We start from the raw sequence: 21,283 nt of genomic DNA on the forward strand, positions 1-21,283 counted from the left end.
TCTGAGGAAGTCTGTCACTGAGGGTGGGCTTTGAGGTTTTAAGAGCCCATGCCAAGGTGACTTCCTGTGGCCTGCTTATCAAGATGTAGCCAGCACCACATCTGCCTGCATGCTGCCATGCTCCCCATCATGATGATAATGGACTGAACCTCTGAAACTGGTTTGAAGACCAGCTTCCCAGGAGTCCTCCAGGTCCTGAGGACCGGATTTGGACTGCTGAGACATCCAGCTTTGTGGACTGCACCAGGTTCTCCGCCTCTCCACAGCGAGCCAGGCATTGGACTACCCAGACTGCATCCATGTAACCAACCTGTGTTAGACGAAGCAACTGTGTACCTGATTGAGTCGGGGAAATCGAAGTGATGAAACCGCCAGCAACAATGTGTCAAGCCTGCTGAGAAAGAAGGGATTGATCAAAGCCAGGGAGCTCACTCAGAACTGCGGGGCTGGGGCTGTCCGGCAGCGCACAGGCAGCGGCCATTATCCAGCCTGTTTCCAGGAACAGAAACACTATGCTGGACAGCCAGTGTCAACAAAAGCATTATGGAATTACCTCTCCAATTAGTTTGGCATGTCCTAAAGAAATTGATCATATTTATACACAGAAATTAATTGATGCTATGAAACCATTTGGAGTATTTGAAGATGAAGAAGAATTGAACCATAGGCTGGTTGTTCTTGGTAAATTGAACAATTTAGTAAAAGAATGGATTTCTGACATCAGTGAAAGTAAGAATCTCCCACCTTCTGTTGTGGCTACTGTTGGCGGTAAAATTTTCACCTTTGGATCTTACAGGCTTGGAGTACACACCAAAGGAGCTGATATTGATGCACTTTGTGTAGCCCCAAGACACGTAGAGAGATCAGATTTTTTTCAGTCCTTTTTTGAAAAATTGAAACATCAAGAAGGCATTAGAAACTTAAGAGCTGTAGAAGATGCCTTTGTGCCTGTTATAAAGTTTGAATTTGATGGTATTGAAATTGATCTAGTCTTTGCAAGACTGGCAATACAAACCATATCAGATAATTTAGATCTAAGAGATGACTCTCGCCTAAGAAGCCTTGATATACGGTGTATTCGCAGCTTAAATGGGTGCAGAGTTACTGATGAAATTTTGCATTTAGTGCCAAATAAAGAAACTTTTAGACTCACTTTAAGAGCAGTCAAATTATGGGCAAAACGTCGTGGTATTTATTCCAATATGCTGGGATTTCTTGGTGGAGTCTCCTGGGCAATGCTAGTTGCCAGAACTTGCCAACTGTATCCAAATGCAGCAGCTTCAACTTTAGTTCACAAGTTTTTTTTAGTTTTTTCCAAATGGGAATGGCCAAATCCTGTGCTGTTGAAGCAACCAGAAGAAAGCAACTTGAATTTGCCTGTCTGGGATCCTCGGGTAAATCCATCAGATAGATATCATCTTATGCCCATAATTACCCCTGCCTACCCACAACAGAATTCTACGTATAATGTGTCTACATCTACTCGAACAGTAATGGTAGAAGAATTTAAACAAGGTCTTGCAGTTACAGATGAAATTCTTCAAGGGAAATCAGATTGGTCCAAACTATTAGAGCCACCAAATTTCTTTCAAAAATACAGACATTATATAGTATTGACTGCCAGTGCATCAACAGAAGAAAATCATCTAGAATGGGTTGGATTAGTAGAATCTAAAATCCGTGTACTTGTTGGAAACTTGGAGCGGAATGAATTTATTACTCTTGCCCATGTGAATCCTCAGTCATTCCCAGGAAATAAAGAACATCATAAAGCCAACAATTATGTATCAATGTGGTTCCTGGGGATAATTTTTCGGAGAGTGGAAAATGCAGAAAGTGTTAACATAGACTTGACATATGATATACAGTCATTTACTGATACAGTGTACAGACAAGCAAACAATATAAACATGCTAAAGGATGGAATGAAAATTGAAGCCACTCATGTAAAGAAAAAACAACTTCATCATTACCTACCCGCAGAGATTCTTCAAAAGAAGAAAAAGAGCCTTTCTGATGTAAGCCGGAATTCAGGTGGCCTTCAGTCCAAAAGATCATCCCTGGATAGCAGTTGTCTGGATAGCTCCCGGGACACCGATAGTGGAACACCTTTTAATTCGCCCGTGTCTACAAACAAGACTTCCAACCCAAACAGCCCCTCAGGAGAGGCAGAAAGGAATAGTGCTGAGCCTGCCACTGTAATTGTGGAGAAGCTGCCAAGTGTCCCTCCAGCTCAAGGGCTGTCTATTCCAGTCATTGGTGCAAAGGCTGACCCGACAGTCAAAGCCACGTCCTCCCCTTCTGGATGCACCATTCCTACTCTAGTGGGACGCAATGTCATTCCTAGAGTCACAACACCCCACAGCGTTGTCCAGGGACAGCCACAGCTAAACGGACTGTCTAATATAAGTAAGAACGTCACACCCAAAAGATCCCATTCACCACCTACAGATGGGACTTCCAAGAGGTTGAAAGACATAGAAAAGTTTATTCGACTTGAGTCAGCATTTAAGGACTCCCATGCTGCCGAGGATAGGAAGAGAAAACCAATGGATGCCATTGGTGGAGAATCTATGCCCATTCCCACTATTGATACATCACGCAAAAAGAGACTACCCAGTAAAGAACTGCCAGATTCGTCATCTCCAGTTCCAGCCAGCAACATCCGAGTCATCAAAAACTCCATCCGACTGACCCTCAACCAGTAATGGCGGTGCCTCTTCCTGAGGTGAACTGCAGTCACACAGTGGCCTCGATGGCGTGGCAGTCAGTCAACAGCCTAATGACCTTGGAGTGGTTCCTGACCTCTCATTCAACCTTGACATGCTGTGGCATCCTCTCACTGACTGCTGCATACGCTCTGAGGACCACCTGCTAGTAATTGTCACCTACACTATTATGGCTTTGCATTTTGAGGTTTTTACTGCCTTAACTTTGATGTTTGTTTCTCTGTCATGGAAACCAGTTCTTGGCCACTTGGACTCTGATAAAACAAGTCCTGAACTGTTTTTTTTTTTCTTTTTTTTTTTTCTTTCTTTTTTTAAGTCTTATGTTGTAATCATTGTATAGAGCTGGAAAAGTTTAAAAAAACAACAAAAAAAAAAATCCCTGTCCTGTAATTTTCTAAATGTTTATGTGTTGACTTGAAGCCACTTTGTAAAACCCAAGATTAATGAATGTGAGGTGTCTTTTCTGCTTCCTTCATTTGTGTAGATGTCTATTTTGTTAATTTAAATTATTTTTTCCAGATTGGCACATAAATATTTCAACTATTTTTGTGCTTTTGTCCAGATGTTGCATAGTTACCAGGGAGGATTAGTCCAGTGACTACACCAGAGTTGGGCACCATAAATTCTCTATATTTGCCTCCCATGGAGGCCTTCAAAATGCATCTTTATTAAAAATCAAACTATAACCAGGATACTGAAAGTCAGTATGTGAATGGTGAAATTGTTACATATCTTACTATCTCATGACATTCTTGTTAGCCGATTGGTATTTTTTACAAAGAAAGAATTCATCCCACCATCAATGATAAGATTCATTTAAGTATGGCAGATTTGTATTTTTGAAGTATAAAATTAACTCAGCATGGTAATCCCTCACCATAATTTCCAACAGTCTCTTCATGGATTAGGCATGCGGAATAAGCAGTGGATTTTATTGAAATCTCAAGGCATTTTTGAATGACATTGTTACCGACCATTAATTGGCTCAGGACCTTTGTAGTTTTTATTTAACTATATGAGTTGTCTTTTTTTACACTGCTTTTTTTCAGTGCATTTCTTAATATTTTTTAAGTTTCATGAATGCATGCTCAGTTTATTAAAAATCCACAACCATGTAATTCTTGTAATCTGTTGACTCCGTGTTTTGTAAATGAAGTCGTATGTATTTTCAGAGTATTTTTGTATGTACTGTAAGATATCATCTTTTCAAAGAGAAACTTTAAAACCTTTAAAAAAAAAAAAAAAAAAAAGAGCCCATGCCAAGCCAGATGTGTTTCTCTCTGTATCTGTGGATCAGGATAGCTCTCAGTTACCAATCCAATGACATGAGTGTTCTAATGGACTAAGCCTCTGAAACTGTAAGCGAGCCCCCAATTAAATATTTTCTTTTATAAGAGTTGCCTTGGCTGGCAGTGGTGGCACACGCCTTTAATCCCAGCACTCAGGAGGCAGAGGCAGGCAAATCTTTCTGAGTTTGAGGCCAGCCTGGGCTACAGAGTGAGTTCCAGGACAGGCAGGGCTACACAGAGAAACCCTGTCTCGAAAAACCAAAAAAAAAAAAAAAAAAAAAGTTGCTGTGGTTATGATGTCTCTTCACAGCAGTAGAACAATGACTGAGACAGCTTCCAAGAGGAAATGGGGAAGATTTGAAAAGCTTCTCAGGTGGTGTGCTAAGGGAGAGTATTTCCTAAAGAGCATAAGTTCAGCATTGAGCCTAGTGTGCTGTACATAGTGTAAAAACAGGAAGACAGGATCCATGTTGGTAAGAACAGGAAGGTGAGAAGCAGAAGGAACTGGAAGTCCCTCATTGCCTAGCTAAAGAATTCCCCTTTGCTCTTGGAGAACAGATCCCTGTGGAGAGGAAGCAAGGATCTGAAAGAAGGAATTGTAATCATAAGCACAACACACCAGGCTCTATGCTGGACACCAACAAAGAGAATGTGTCTACCCTGTCCCCAATGTGATTGCAAGAGGGGCCCTTGGAAACAGTGGATAGCCTCTTATTCCTGTGTAGGTGAGAGAGGATTTCCAGAGGAAATGATAGAACTGAATGTAGAAAGTGGTTGTGGGTAGAGAAATGGATGCTGAAGAGGCCTTCAAGGTGAAGAGAAGAACATTTGCAAATGGAGGGGAACTTAGGGGCTTGTGATGGGTCATAAGATACCAGTTTGTACAGAAGAGAAAATGTAAAAATGGTGGGAGAGAGACCTTGGTGGGTTGGAGCTGAGGAGCCCCACAGCAGGTGAGAAAGAGACACACCACACAGACAAGGTGAGCGGCGATCATGGCAAGTGGAAGCCACAGAAAAGACATCATGCAGGCAGAACTCACGTGAAAAGTTTTATTATTAAAGTGGGAAAGGAGAAGGGAAGGGAGGGAAGGAGAAGGGGAGAGAGAGAAAGTGGAGGTGCACACCTCATGGGAATAGAGAGGGGAGGAGGGGTTTTCTCTTAAAGGGGACTTTACGTAGGATGACTTTGTCAAGATGCTGGGTGGGCCAGGGGAGGGTCTGAATGCTAACATTCCTCCATTTTCAATTATTGTAAAAAGTGAGTTATGGATAGCAAGTGGGCGGGGGATGAGGGCACCAATATCTCGAGACTGCTTCCTGCTGATTCAGGACAAAGTGAGGAGTGAGAGATGGGAGCCAGGGCCATGCACAATGGGAGGTGTGAGTGAAGAAGCATCCAGTTAGCTGTCATCGTGGGGACCTCAGGCATCTGTTCCTTGAGGGAACTGAGAAGGCAGGTTGCTAGGAGAAAAAATGGATTATTAACACTGGCCCTATGAACAGGGCTAGCCGTGGGAAGAGTGACATGACTGTGAGAAAGAATGGAATGGAGAAGTGCCCTGGCTGTACAGAAGAGGCAAGAGTGAATGAGCCAGACGAAAGAGCAGATATGCCCTTGAGTCTAGAGTGGTGGTACCAGCACTGATGAATGATGTGTTCTCCAGGAGTACCTGAGCCATCACATCTGCTGTTTCTCTGGAGATGGGAAATGCCTCTACCCATCCTGTAAGAGTATCAACAAGTTAGGAGATAACAGAGTTTTTTTGAGTGGGCATGTGAGTGAAGTTAACCTGCCAGTATTCACCCAGTTGGTGTCCTCAGTTGGTGCAGTGCCTGACGGTGCATCTGGAGGGCCCCTGAGGGTTTTGTCTTGGCACAAGTCTGGCAGGAGGGATAGATTTGTACAGTAACCTACAAATGTTTATAAAAAACGACTAGAATAGATTTACATCATAGTGTCATAGCAAAAGCTATGGCTTTGGTTTAAGAGGTGTGAACATTTTCTAGGGCCTGTTTCAGCCTAATGAAACACATCTTTTAACCTATAACCAGAGGAAATTTACTGAATGGAAGTGGTTGAGTGAGTGAAGGAGGAGGGAGGTATCCATACCCTCTCTAATGCTAACCTGTCTCTAAAAACTGGAACCAGTAAAGTCCACAGAAATTTAAAGACTCCAAAGACTGTCTGTAGTCAGTGCTCTATCAGTTTTTCAAAACTGCATTTATCAATGTTAAAATTTTGAACCTCCAAAGTTACATCTGAAACCAGTTTTATCCTGTACCATGGAGTCTGTGAATGACGCATACCTGTCTGTACTTTTAACAGGAAACTTACTAATGAGCTGCCAAGGTGCTTTGTAGCCTTGAGCTGGGGGAGAGCTGTAAAATTGGCAAATCCTGGTCATCAAACACCATCAGATCTGAGAAGGATGAGTAAGTGAACAGAACTGAGACAGCTTTCCAGCTATGTAGGCAATCCCAGGGTTCTCTTAAATGGGAAGGAGGGGGTCCCATCCACCTCTGTGACAGGAATTGTTGAGGGAACTGTGGGACCTAAGGAAGAGGTTAAAACAGTGTGGGTAGCTCCCAAGTCCAGTACAAGGTCAATGGACTTACCGGCTACCTGCAGCACCACCCCAGGCTCAGAGAGGGAATGGGTGTCACCAAGTCTAGGCACCATCAGTCCTCCACCAGGCTTAAAAGTTGAAAGGCTGGGAGAGTAAGATGCCAGTGTTGGTGAGGCTGGACCTCCATGGCACAGCACAGAGGACGAGCCTGCATGGGGGCACTCTGATCTCCAGTGTTCAGGCTGTCAGCAGACAGGGCATGGCCTTGTGGGCAGCTGAGGGTCAGGGCAATACCGTGACCAGTGGCCTCCCAAGTAGCAGGCCAGCGGCAGGTCTAAATGCTAACAGAAAAGGCAGATGTAAGCTCTGAGAGTGAACATGATAAGTGGGAAAAGACAACAAAGGACAGAATTGAGAGACTGTGGAAGAAAATACACAGAGTTGGTCTGGCTGGCTTTGGAAGGTAAAGGGGATGACAGAATTTAAAAAACAAGACAACAGTACTTTAAAAACTCTTTGTTAGTCTTGGATACTATCTTAACTAGCTTTCTGTTGCTTTTGATAAAACACCATGACCAAAAGGAGCTCTTGGGGAAGAAAGGGTTGATTTCCCTTACACTTCCACACCCTACTCTGTCACTAAAAGAACTCAGAGCAGGAACTGAAGCACCCATATTGGTTAAAATACTAAGGCAACTCCATGTAGTTAAAAGGGAGGTTTATTTTGTGGGGTAAATTACAAGTGAAGGGATAGGTAACAGGGTCTGGGAAAGGCGTAGCACAGTCTGGCAGTGTTCTCTGGAGAACTCTGCTCCGTCTACCTCTAGCATCCAGGGTCCAGGAACCAAGAGAGCCGGTGCATCCAGATCCCGGGTTTTCAGGGGTCCTCTCTCGGCTCCTCCTTGTAGGCGTGACAGTTACTGAAGCCTCAATGGGGGGTAGTACTTACAGATCAAAGCTGGAATGGATACCCACTACATTCCCCCCCTTTTGTCTAAATAAGAAGGTTCTAACCTAATACAAGACTATATACAATAGGAATGATTATCAAATATTATCCAGGAGTAATAAAGGATAATGACCTAGGTAAGATGGAACTACAACCAATGTGAGCAATATCAAGCAAGAGAAACATACTAAAATCCAGAGAAGTCTAGAACATAGGTAAATGGCATGTTACAAAGATCATTCCAAAAGGTGTCCTATCCTAAAGAACCTGAATCTAATACTTAATATGTTCTAACTAAGACTATATATATAATATATATATATATATACTAAGTTGTAACTGTAACTGCTAGTCTTTAATCCCATCAAAGACCTGAGAAGGAATATAATGGTACCTGAGAAATGGAAGATGGATGCAAGCAACTTTTGGGAATTTTGCAAAAGTAGACAGAGACAGCTGGCAGCCTGGACAGTCACCTAAAGTTTCTCAGCATTGTTGGCACATTCAAATTGGCTACAGGCCTAGAGTATCTGACAGACCATTTTCAGAAGCAAGAATTCTGGAAGACCATCTTACCCTGTGTTGGCAGAGTTCAGAAGTCACTTTTTTGTGTGTCCTGCTTGTCCAGAAGGACGGGACTCATATTATCAGCAGTTGAGGCAAGGGCAGTTCTTTGCCCAATAGGCCATTTTGTGCCAAGAAGACAAACTTCCAAATGGAAATGTCTTAGAAGCCCAATGTTCTCTCAGAATCAAATTGGTGCTGCCAGGAGCAATTTTGTCTCACATCAACAGAATTCTAAGTTATTAAAATGCCATATTTTCTAGGTCCATGAAGTGTTTGAAGATTACCTGTCCATCCGACCTATGTATATGTAAATCTGAATAACCTAACTAACATAACTATAGAGATGACAAGCATAGGTGACTATAAATCTATAAGTCTTATCTACCTAAATAACTTAAGGACTAAGGCTTCATGTAAACAAGGTAAACAGTCTATAAGCAAATGTATTGTAAAGGATGATGACTTCAAAATTGTGACAATATACAAGATATTTATAACAGAGGTGGGAATGTATAATGCAATATGATAATCGTAAATATATATCAACATACAGAATGTCCTAAACAGAAGTAGAACATACATACAGTATGACAGATATAAATTTACATTTGTATCAATATACAAATATTTCAAATAAGAGTAGAAATATATGTGCTCGCTTCAGCAGCATATATACTAAAATTGGAACGATACAGAGAAGATTAGCATGGCCCCTGTGCAAGGATGACATGCAAATTTGTGAAGCGTTCCATATTTTTCAGAAAAAAAATAAAATAAAGAGTAGAAATATATGTACATAATAATATATATAGTTCTGTATTTGTATCAATATACAAATTATCTTAAACAGGAATATAAAAATAGTTTACATTTGTATCAACATATAAGAATCCATAACTGCAAATTACAGTGCAAATTATCTAAGGCTGCTATTTTACTAAATTTGTTTACTAGTATATACAATAATCTACCATAATATCTTATACCTATCCATTCCATTTCTTCTTTTCCCTTTTTTTGTTTATTTTTTGAGACACTTTTTCTTTTCTTTTCTTTTCTTTTTTTTTTGGGGGGGGGGGTTTGAGACAGGGTTTCTCTGTGTAGCTTTGTGCCTTTCCTGGAACTCACTTGGTAGCCCAGGCTGGCCTCAAACTCACAGAGATCCGCCTGGCTCTGCCTCCTGAGTGTTGGGATTAAAGGCGTGCGCCACCACTGCCCGGCCCACTTTTTCTTTTCTTAAGGAGAATACTGAGTCTAATATTTTCTTCCATCACCAACCCTATAACCATCATCCATAACCATGAGAAATATGAAACCTTAGGGAGAAAGGGCGTCACAACGAGTTGGGCCCTCTCACACCGATTGTCAGTCAAGAAGATACCCTGCAGTCTTGCCCAACGGCCAATCTGGTGAGATTGGCATTTTATCAATTAAGGTACCCTCTTCCCAAATGACACTAGCTTGTTTCAAATTGACATAAAACTAGCCAACACAGATACCAAAACAATAGTAGTAATCTCAGCAATATTGAAATAGACTACAGGAAAAGGTGTGTTTTTTATGGGGCACAAGCTCTTCTCAACTCCTTTCAAACAAACATACTTGTAGCAAGTTGGAGAGGATTTGGAGGCAAAAGAGATTGCAAAATTTGAACACAAGAGCTAAAATAGATGCTAAATACAGATTCTGGAATTGATCATGAGACCTTGAAGAAACTCAGTGAATGTAAGAATATGGGTTACTTCCCCACAGAATATATACACATACATATAATATATCATACTGCAGCATGTGCCAGGGTATACCCCCTAAGTGTTTGTTTGGAGTTCAGTGAAGTAATGAGTATAATGTTTGTGAACAACCAGGTCTCCTGACAGTATTGAATCTAGTTGGTTTCTACCCCCAAACTATGAGATTAACAATTAATTGTCAAATATGTTCTCTGTTGAGAACTGCTATAAAAATTGCTTTCATTTTCTTCACAAATAAAAACTTTTGTTTGTAAAGTTTAAAAAAAGTACAAATTCAGCTGAATAAATAGTTGCCTATATACCAAATCTTCTAATAATATTATCTTGATCAGTTGACAATAATGTACATAAATCTTATCTCCAATAAAATATAAATATGCTTTAGAAATAAAAGAAACAATGCCTAGAAATGATACATTGAATTCTTACTGAACTAACTGCAAAATATTTAGTTTAAAATAGTGACTTTTCAGCCATGGATTGGAGCAGTCCCGGGAGGCTGAAGAAGGGATGAAGTGAGTTCCAGATTAACCTGAATTATACAGGGACTTCCAGGCCAGTGTAAGCTATATAGCAAGACCCTGTTTCAAAAAAAATCAAAATAAATAAATAAATTTTTTATTTTTTTTTCCATTTCTAAAGTAAGTTCCTTTAAAATTAAGCAATAGAAGCTGCTTTAAGATTCATAGGCAATATAAAAAATACCAAAATAACCACAAATATAATTTATTTTAACCCATCCCTAGTGATCTGAGTAATACATTTTTTGCTAGACATCTACATAAGTGTCCTAAAGAGCAATGCAAATAGTTCTTGCTATGCCCCCAAAACATAAGCTCACAGCATTGAAGAGTAGACAGACACATACTTGCATTGTGCATAGTCCCAAAGAGATACAGATGACTAATTTAATAACTGTGCAATATTTCTGTATTTCTCAGGACATTATGGCAACATATTGCAAAAGAGGAATGTCTATTACAATCAACCTACAGGTGACATTTGAGGAATGGAGACATCACTGTTTAGAATTCATATTTCATTCTATTTTCAAATACACAAGTATGTTGCTAGTCTCTGGATGCATTAACCATGATATAATGTTTCTTTTTTTTTTTTTTTTTTTTTTTTTTTTTTTGGTTTTTCGAGACAGGGTTTCTCTGTGTAGCTTTGCGCCTTTCCTGGAGCTCACTTGGTAGCCCAGGCTGGCCTCGAACTCACAGAGATCCGCCTGGCTCTGCCTCCCGAGTGCTGGGATTAAAGGCGTGCGCCACCAACGCCCGGCATAATGTTTCTTTTATTAATCTATATTTCAGCATAATCTGCAAAAACACAGGTCTATCAACAGGTTGGGTTTTGGGAAGAGTTTAATTTTTTTCAGTTGATAAAATTAAAAACCTATTGAAAATTTTTATTTTCTTGAGGACAATTAAGGTAGGTTTAAAGCCCTAAAGAGAGCCTAAAACAAATATGAAGAGCTGGAGTCTACATGGGGGAAGGCTTTGGTAGCAGGGAATGGGGAGAGAGGTGACCTCAAGTAAATCTCTTCATAAACATTAAGCATTGGGAAGGCCCAGGATCATCACTTTCAGGCTGGATGATCAGCCAAGACTCAGGAGTCTGGAGCTATTATGTTTACCATTATGGTTCATTACAGTGAAAGATGTAGATTAAATGTAACATGGGGCAAAGCATGTGGGATTAAGTGCAGGAGAACTATGCTTAAGCTCATTTTCTCCCAGTGGCATTGCCCAGATTCCCAGGGCAGAATCCTATATGCCAAACCCAACATGCTACTCCACAACACATTCCTTTACAACGTGCTTGGTGTTTTATTCTCCCAAAACTGATGCTGACACCTTATACAAACTCCTGTCAACCAAAAAAGCTCCTGTGAGCTTTGGTGTCCAGAGATTTTTTTCTCCTTCCAAATTCCAATCCCATTCCCATCTCACTCCAAACAAAAATATTCACCATAGACCATATTGTCAGCTAACCTGTCTCGTAAAAACATGGCCCAGGATCCAGTGTTCCAAGGACACAACACTTGGTTCCAGGAGCATCCAAGGGCTTTGCTCACACTACTGACCACATTTTCAACAAATATGTCAACACCCAACAGTGTTTACTAGGAATAAAAACATAGTGGATTAGCCAGTCAAAGTGGTGCATGCCAGCACTTAGGAGGTGGAGGCAGCACTTAGGAGGTGGAGGCAGTTCTCTGTGAGTTCAAGGCCAACCTAGTCTACACAGAAAGTTTCAGGACAGCCAGCACTACATAGAGACCCTGTCTCAAAAAAGAAAGAAGGAAGGAAAGAGGGAGAGAAGATAGGAAGGTAGGTAGGTAGGTAGGCAGGTAAGCAGTAGATAGTAAATATTAATTGGTTTTGGGAAGATAATCAACTATTTGATTTATCTTAAATAAACTTAGCATTATAGACTTATGGATGATATGGCTTGCCAGAAAATGATGGGAGTGGGGGATTATGCAAACAGATAATCAATGAGGTGAGAATAAGAGATCCTCCAAAATTAAAAGTATTCTTTGAGAAATTTCTCTATATAGTGCTTATAAACTTGTGTAGTTGGTATATCTATAACCAAAATTCATCCTGTTGCTTGAGAATAGAATCACTTCGGGAATCTGTGCTGAATGATCTCAGACTTCTCCAGGAAAATGTTTTATTTGTACCTGGTATTTGCCTGATCCCTTATTCCTTGGTCAAGCTTGTTGGTGGTAAGGAGTTAGAAATCAAGAGGGTCTGGTTTGATAATTCAACCTGAGAGGGCCAGGCAAATATCATGACAAGCCCCTAATAACTCAGTTAAAATTAGGCCTCAGTTCACAAACACAGAGTAATCAATCATCAACACCCCTGACAGTAAGGACAAGGAGAACTGCACATATGCCTGGGCCAACTCCCCTCCTCCTTCCCCAGGTACCTCAAGGCAATAACCATATAAGGACAAGAGAAGACTTGTCCAAGAACAGAAAAGCTATAGCCTTAGCCCACCCCTGCTATCCCTAACCAATTAGAAATGTACTAATATGACTGCCCCTTGTGTGAGCCAATCCTGGGTAGAATGATCACTGCTTTTAGAATTCCTTTAGTTGTGTATAAAAGAGCCTTGACTTGGGGGGGTCACCATTTCACCCTCATGGTGCAGCCCCAGCATACTGGCATTTTTGCTCTAGAGATAATAAGTGCTCTTGTTAAGTGCATACATGGATGGTGGTCTTTTGTGGGACTTCTCTCAGACCCTAACAAACTCATTATGTTATTACAAAAAACCAGGGGTAGATGAGACTAATCTTGGCCTTAAGCCTTGGTTTATTTTAGATATAGTATCAAATTGCACAAAATCAAGATAATAAGAAAACCAGGAAGATGGCTTAGTCAGTAAGTTCTTACCATGCAAGCATGAGGACTTGAGTCCAGAACACTAACACCCATAAAAAAGCCAGGCAAGGCAGCATGCATATGTAAGCCCTGCACTGGCTGGAACCGTGAAGTTTATTGACCCACCAGGTTAACTTAATCACTGAGCTAAAGGTCAATAAAAGCTGTCCCCAAACACGAAGGTGGAGAGCAACTAACCTGATGTCAACCTCTGGCCTCATACACACACACACACACACACACAAACACATTAAACTAATTATTAATATAACAAATCTGAAGAAGAAAGAACTTTATTTGGATAGTTTTTTTTTTACTTTTAAATTATTTTTTTAATTTATTTTTATTTTACAACACCATTCAGTTCAACATAATAGCCACAGATTCCCCTGTTCTCCCCCTCTCGCCCCCCTCCCCCCAGCCCACCCCCCATTCCCACCTCCCCCAGATCAAGGTCTCCCCCGAGGACCGGAATCGACCTGGTAGACTCAGTCCAGGCAGGTCCATTCCCCGCCTCCCAGACCAAGCCAAGTGTCCCTGCATAAGTTCCATGATTCAAACAGCCAACTCATGCAACGAGCCCAGGACCCGGCACCAATGCACAGCTGCCTCCCAAACAGATCAAGCCAAATGAGTGTCTCACACATTCAGGGGGCCTGATCCAGTTGGGGGCCCCTCAGCCTTTGGTTCATAGATCCTGTGCTTCCATTCATTTGGTTATTTGTCCCGGTGCTTTATCCAACCTTGGCTTCAACAATTCTCGCTCATATAAACCCTCTTCTTTCTCACTAATTAGACTCCCAGTGCTCCACTAGGGGCCCAGCCATGGGTGTCTGCATTCAGATTCCTCAGTCCTTGGATGGGGTTTATGGCACAACTATCTGGGTGTCTGGCCATCCCATCACCAGAGTAGGTCAGTTCCTGCCGTCTCTCTACCATTGCCAGCAGTCTTTTGCGGGGGTATCTTTGTGGATCTCCGTGGACCTCCCTAGCTCTCTGCTTCCTCCCCTTCTCACCTTCTCATGTGGTCTTCATTTACCATGGTCTCCTATTCCTTTTTTTCCCTCTCTTTTCTTGATCCAGCTAGGATCTCCCACTCTCTTTCCCTCGACCGTCGCCCTTCATTGTTCCCACTCATGACCAGGCTGTTCATGTAGATCTCGTCCATTTCTCCGTGTCTTTTTTTAGGGTCCCGTTTTCCAGGTAGCCTCAATGGTGATGTGAGTAGCAGTCCAGTTATCCTTGTTCCACATCTAGCATCTTCCTATGAGTGAGTACATACCATATTTGTCTTTCTGAGTCTGGGTTACCTCACTCAGGATGATTTTTTCTAGATCCATCCATTTGCCTGCAAACCGTATGATGTCATTGTTTTTCTCTGCTGAGTAGTATTCCATTGTGTATATGTGCCACAATTTATTTATCCATTCTTCAGTTGAAGGGCATCTAGGTTGTTTCCAGGTTTTGGCTATTACAAACAATGCTGATATGAACATAGCTGAGCAAGTGCTCTTGTGGTATGATTGAGCATTTCTTGGGTATATGCCCAGGAGTGGTATAGCTGGATCTTGGGGGAGATTGATTCCCAATTTTCTAAGAAAGCACCATATTGATTTCCAAAGTGGTTGTACAAGCTTGCATTCCCACCAGCAGTGGAGAAGAGTTCCCCTAGTTCCACATCCTCTCCAGCATAAAGTGTCTTCAGTGTTTTTGATCTTAGCCACTCTGACAGGCATAAGGTGGTATCTCAGAGTTGTTTTGATTTGCATTTCCCTGATGATTAGGGATGTTGAGCAATTCCTTAAATGTCTTTCAGCCATTTGGGTTTTCTCTGTTGAGAATTCTCTGTTTTATTCTAAAGCCATTTCTCAATTGGACTGTTGGTCGTTTTGATGTCTAATTTCTTGAGTTCCTTATATATTCTGGATATCAGTCCTCTGTCACATGTGGGGTTGGTGAAGATCTTTTCCCATTCTGTAGGCTGTCGCTTTGCCTTGTTGACCGTATCCTTTTCTCTTCAAAAACTTCTCAGTTTCAAGAGGTCCCATTGATTGATTGTTTGTCTCAGTGTCTGCGCTACTGGTGTTATATTTAGGAAGTGATCTCCTATGCCAATGCGTTCAAGACTATTTCCTACTTTCTCTTCTAGCAGGTTCAGAGTAGCTGGATTTATGTTGAGGTCTTTGATCCACTTGGACTTAAGTTTTGTGCATGGTGACAGATATGGATCTATTTGCAGCCTTCTACACGTTGATATCCAGTTATGCCAGCACCATTTGTTGAAGATGCTTTCTTTTTTCCATTGTACACTTTTGGCTTCTTTGTCAAAAATTATATGTCCATAGGTGTGTGGGTTAATGTCAGGGTCTTCAATTCGATTCCATTGGTCCACATGTCGGTTTTTATGCCAATACCAAGCTGTTTTTATTACTGTAGCTCTATAGTAAAGCTTGAAGTCAGGGATTGTGATGCCTCCAGAAGTTGTTTTATTGTACAGGTTTCTTTTAGCTATCCTGGGTATTTTGTTTTTCCATATGAAGTTGAGTATTATTCTTTCCAGGTCTGTGAAGAATTGTGTTGGTATTTTGATGGGGATTGCATTGAATCTGTAAACTGCTTTTGGTAAGATTGCCATTTTTACTATGTTAACCCTGCCTATCCATGAGCATGGGAGATCTTTCCATTTTCTGACATCTTCAGTTTCTTTTTTCAGGGACTTAAAGTTCATGTCATATAGGTCCTTCACTTGCTTGGTTAGTGTTACCCCAAGGTATTTTATGTCATTTTTGGCTATTGTAAAGGGTGATGTATCTCTAATTGCCTTCTCAGCTTCTTTGTCCATTGTATATAGGAGGGCTATTGATTTTTTTGAGTTGATCTTGTATCCTGCTATGTTGCTGAAGGTGTTTATAAGCTTTATCAATTGCTGGGTGGAATCTTTGGGGTCACTCAAGTATACTATCATGTCATCTGCAAATAGGGAAAGCTTGACTTCTTCCTTTCCAATTTGAATCCCCTTAATCTCCTTATGTTGTCTTATTGCTCTGGCTAGAACTTCAAGTACTATATTGAATAAGTATGGGGAGAGTGGACAGCCTTGTCTCGTTCCTGATTTTAGTGGAATTGCTTTGAGCTTCTCTCCATTTAATTTGATGTTGGCTGTTGGTTTGCTATATATTGCCTTTATTATGTTTAGGTATGTTCCCTGTATTCCTGATCGCTCCAAGACTTTTATCATGAAGGGGTGTTGGATTTTGTCAAATGCCTTTTCTGCATCTAGTGAGATGATCATGTGGTTTTTTTCTTTGAGTTTGTTTATATGGTGTATTACATTGATGGACTTTCGTATGTTGAACCACCCTTGCATCCCTGGGATGAAGCCTACTTGATCATGGTGGATAATTGTTCTGATGTGTTCTTGGAGTCTGTTTGCCAGTATTTTATTGAGTATTTTTGCATCAATGTTCATGAGGGAGATCGGTCTGTAGTTCTCTTTCTTTGTTGCATCCTTGTTTGGTTTAGGAATCAGGGTAATTGTAGCCTCATAGAAGGAGTTTGGTAATGTTTCTATTTCTTCTGTTTCTATTATGTGGAACAATTTAGAGAGTATTGGTATTAACTCTTCTTTGAAGATCTGGTAGAATTCTGCGCTGAAACCATCTGGTCCTGGGCTTTTTTTGGTTGGGAGACTTTTAATGACTGTTTCTATTTCCTTAGGGGTTATTGGACTATTTAAATAGTTTATCTGGTCTTGATTTAACTTAGGTATGTGGTACCTATCCAGAAAAATGTCCATTTCTTTTAGGTTTTCCAGTTTTGTGGAGTAGAGGTTTTTGAAATATGACCTTATAATTCTCTGGATTTCCTCAATGTCTGTTGTTATGTCCCCCTTTTCATTTCTGATTTTGTTGATTTGGATTCTCTCTCTCTGTCTTTTGGTTAGTTTGGATAAGGGCTTGTCTATCTTGTTGATTTTCTCAAAGAACCAACTCTTTGTTTCATTAATTTTTTGTATTATTCTCTTAGTTTCTAATTTATTAATTTCACCTCTCACTTTGATAATTTCCTGGCGTCTATTCTTCCTGGGAGACTTTGCTTCTTCTTGTTCTAGAGCTTTCAGATGTGCTGTTAAGTCACTAGTGTGGGATTTCTCCAACTTCTTTATGTGGGCATTTAGTGCTATGAATTTCCCTCTTAACACTGCTTTCATAGTGTCCCATAAGTTTGGGTATGTGGTGTCTTCATTTTCATTGATCTCTAGGAAGTCTTTAATTTCTTTCTTTATTTCTTCCTTAACCCATTGGTGATTCAGTTGAGCATTATTCAGTTTCCATGAGATTGTAGGTTTTCTGTAGTTTTTGTTGTTGCTGAAATCTAGCTTTAAACCATGGTGGTCTGATAGAACACAGGAGGTTATTCTGATTGTTTTGTATCTGTTGAGATTTGCTTTGTGGCCAAGTATGTGGTCGATTTTAGAGAAAGTTCCATGGGGTGCTGAGAAGAAGGTATATTCTTTCTTGTTAGGATGGAATGTTCTGTAGATATCTATTAGGTCCAATTGGGTCATGACATCAGTTAAGTCCTTTATTTCTCTGTTAAGTTTCAATTTGGGAGATCTGTCCAGTGGTGAAAGTGGGGTGTTGAGATCTCCCACTATTAATGTGTGGGGTTTTATATGTGGTTTAAGCTTTAGTAATGTTTCTTTTACATATGTGGGTGCCTTTATGTTTGGGGCATATATGTTCAGAATTGAAACTTCATCTTGGTCAATCTTTCCTGTGACGAGGATGTAATGTCCTTCTTGATCTCTTTTGATTGATTTTAGTTTGAAGTCTATTTTGTTGGATATCAGGATGGCTACCCCTGCTTGTTTCTTAAGACCATTTGATTGAAAAGTCTTTTCCCAGCCTTTTATTCTTAGGTAGTGTCTGTCTTTGAATTTGAGATGTGTTTCTTGTATGCAGCAGAAAGATGGGTCCTGCTTTCGTATCCATTCTGTAAGTCTATGTCTTTTTATAGGTGAATTAAGTCTGTTGATATTAAGGGATATTAATGAGCAGTGATTCTTCATCCCTGTTATTTTTGGTGGTAGTGTGTGTGTACTTCTCTTCTTTGGGGTTTACTGTTGTGGCTTTATCTATTGCCTGTGTTTTCGAGTGTGTATCTGACTTCCCTCGGTTGGAATTTTCCTTCTAGTGCTTTCTGTAGGGCTGGGTTTGTGGATAGGTATTGTTTAAATCTGGCTTTGTCTTCGAATGTCTTGTTCCTTCCGTCTATGATGATTGAAAGTTTTGCTGGGTATATTAGTCTGGGCTGACATCCATGGTTTCTTAGTGTCTGCATTACATCTGTCCAGGTCCTTCTGGCTTTCAAAGTCTCCATTGAGAAATCGGGTGTTATTCTGATGGGTTTACCTTTATAGGTCACTTGGCCTTTTTCCTTGGCTGCTGTTAATATTCTTTCTTTATTCTGTACATTTAGTTGTTTAATTATTATGTGTCGAGGGGACTTTTTTTGGGGGTCTAGTCTGTTTGGTGTTCTATAGGCTTCTTGTATCTTCATAGGCATTTCCTTCTTAAAGTTGGGAAAGTTTTCTTCTATGATTTTGTTGAATATATTTTCTGTGCCTTTGAGTTGGTATTCTTCACCTTCTTCTATCCCTATAATTCGTAGGTTTGGTCTTTTCATGGTGTCCCAAATTTCTTGGACATTTTGGTTCATGACTTTGTTGGCTTTAGTGTTTCCTTCGACTGATGAAACTATTTCTTCTACTGTGTCTTCAATGCCAGAAATCCTCTCTTCCATCTCTTGCATTCTGTTGGTTATACTTGCATCTGAAGTTCCCGATCTTTTACTCAGGTTTTCTATTTCCAGCATTCCCTCTGTTCGTGTCTTCTTTATTTTTTCAATTTCCCTTTTCAATTCTTGGACTGTTTCCTTTGTTTGTTTCATTACTTTTTCATGATTTTCTTTCAGTGCTTTATTGTTTTCTTGCAGGACTTTATTGTTTTCTTGCAGGACTTTATTGTTTTCTTGGAGGGCTTTATTGTTTTCTTGGAGGGCTTTATTGTTTTCTTCTAATTTGTTTGCCCTTTCCTCTAGTTGTTTACAGCGTTCTTCCAATTTTCTTGTCTTTTCCTCTACACAAGCCTCTATCTTCTTCATGAAGTTACTCATAAGGCTACTTTCTTCTGCTTCTTCCAATTTTTGGTGTTCAGGTCTAGATGTTGGAGGGGGGCTAGGTTCTGGTGATGCTGTATTGCTCTTCATTTTGTTGTATGTACTTCTGCCTTGACGTCTGCCCATCTCCTCATGGTTCCTTCTTGGTCTTATCAGTGTACTTGTTTCAGAAAGAGCTGACAGATTCAGGAAGTCTCTCTCTCTTGTCCAAAAGGGAGTTTTCTTGTCCAACTCTCTGGTCCAGAAGGGAAGTCGGGGGCAGGATGGGAGCTGGGGTCCGGTCTCTAAGTCTCAGGAAGTAGCTGGGGTCTTGGGCAGATGGGCGTGGGGGCAGGGCGCGGAGATTGCAGGGGCTGCCGGGGGGCTTGGAAAAGGGGATCTCTCCCGGTGGGGCTAGAAGGGGACCCGCCTGGTGGCCAGAGCCTGTGGCCAAGTTGGGCAGGTCTTCCCGGAGTGGCTGGTGCCCAGGGATGGGGTCCGGGTTGGACCCGGATACTCACCTCTATTTGGATAGTTTTAATAAAACAATCTAATTACATTTCCAAAGACTATTAACATCCTCTATATAGGTTGTAATTTGTCTCCATAAATAGAATAAACGTGTCTAAAAAGCAAAGGAAAAGCCTTAATGATAAGCATGTGATTGCTCTTTTCTCTCCTCCTGTCTTAATTCCTTATAACTCAACTAATTCATTCACTAACTCATCCAAACCATTGGAGATGATTGGATCATTGACAGTGGCTACTATAAAAGTCAAAACTTTTGTAACCACTGAACCTGAGCCCAGAATACTGTATACCTGCTTTCTTGATATGAGGTATATTTAAATTCTACACCAAGGGCTACATCATATCTTTGGAGTGTTGTACCCATTTTGTGAAACCCCCAGGGACCACCAAGGAGCCAGTTTCCGATGCAAGCACATAAGGGTCCTTTTATTATCAGGTTCAACCTGGGCCACTGCACAGCAAATGGAAGGAACTGTGGCAGTGGCCTTGAGCCCAGGTGTAGAGAGTTTTTATAGGAAAAAACCACAAGCTGAGAATTGGCAACTTGGAATTAGGTAGAAGGGATATAGGACAAGGTGATTTTTTGGAACCATTGGTCTAGATTTTGGACACGAAACCACATTTGAAACCATTGGGTTAGACTTTGGGCAGGGAACCACAACCAACTAAACAGGATTATCTGGACTACTCAGCAGGATTAACTAGATATCTTCAAGGCCTATATTGCCTTCACAAGAGAGAGTTATAAGGGATGTTAACTGTGACATGGATTCAATTGATACTCTTAAAATTTAAATAAATATTCCCATTTTACTAAGGATAGTGGGGACATAACTGCTCTGTGACTTTTTATTCAAGGAGAAAAAAAACTTTTTGTTTGGTTACTTGTTTGGGTTTTGTTATTGTTGTTGTTTTGTTTGTGTTTGCTTGTGGGTTTTTTGGCTTGTTTGTTTGTTTGTTTGTTTGTTTGTTTGTTTGTTTGTTTGTTTTGAGACAGTGTCTCACTATGAAGCTCTGGTTTCCTGGAACTCAGTATGTAGACTGGACTGGCCTTGAACTCTCAAAGACCCACCTGCCTCTGCCTCCTGAGTGCTGGGATTAAAGGTGTGTGCTACCCATACCCAGCCCAAACTCACAGTTTTAATGGGATACCTAAGATGGTGAACTTAGTCTTTGCATGATTTGTGTGGCTTAAAGAATATTAAGAATTAAAGACCCAATTAATTCCTATGAGTTCATATTTTTTAGGCTGGGTGAATAAACTGCCTTTTAATAATACATGAAAAGCATCATTCCTCTTCATTTTACTTAAGTATTGTGGTGTGTTTGAATGCAAGG

General features: G+C 40.6%; 1 non-coding gene and 1 pseudogene across 1 annotated transcript; both read left to right on the forward strand.

Moving 5' to 3' along the window:
* The first annotated feature begins 510 nt into the window (after nucleotides 1-510).
* LOC102928196 (poly(A) polymerase gamma pseudogene) lies at nucleotides 511-3,199 on the forward strand (annotated as a pseudogene).
* A 5,555-nt stretch (nucleotides 3,200-8,754) lies between these two features.
* Nucleotides 8,755-8,861, forward strand: LOC121822176 (U6 spliceosomal RNA). The gene has a single exon (XR_006063190.1). It is a non-coding gene; the product is annotated as a U6 spliceosomal RNA (small nuclear RNA).
* Nucleotides 8,862-21,283: the final 12,422 nt, after the last annotated feature.

Source organism: Peromyscus maniculatus, chromosome 13, assembly GCF_049852395.1.
Source record: "Peromyscus maniculatus bairdii isolate BWxNUB_F1_BW_parent chromosome 13, HU_Pman_BW_mat_3.1, whole genome shotgun sequence".
Taxonomy (NCBI): domain Eukaryota; kingdom Metazoa; phylum Chordata; class Mammalia; order Rodentia; family Cricetidae; genus Peromyscus; species Peromyscus maniculatus.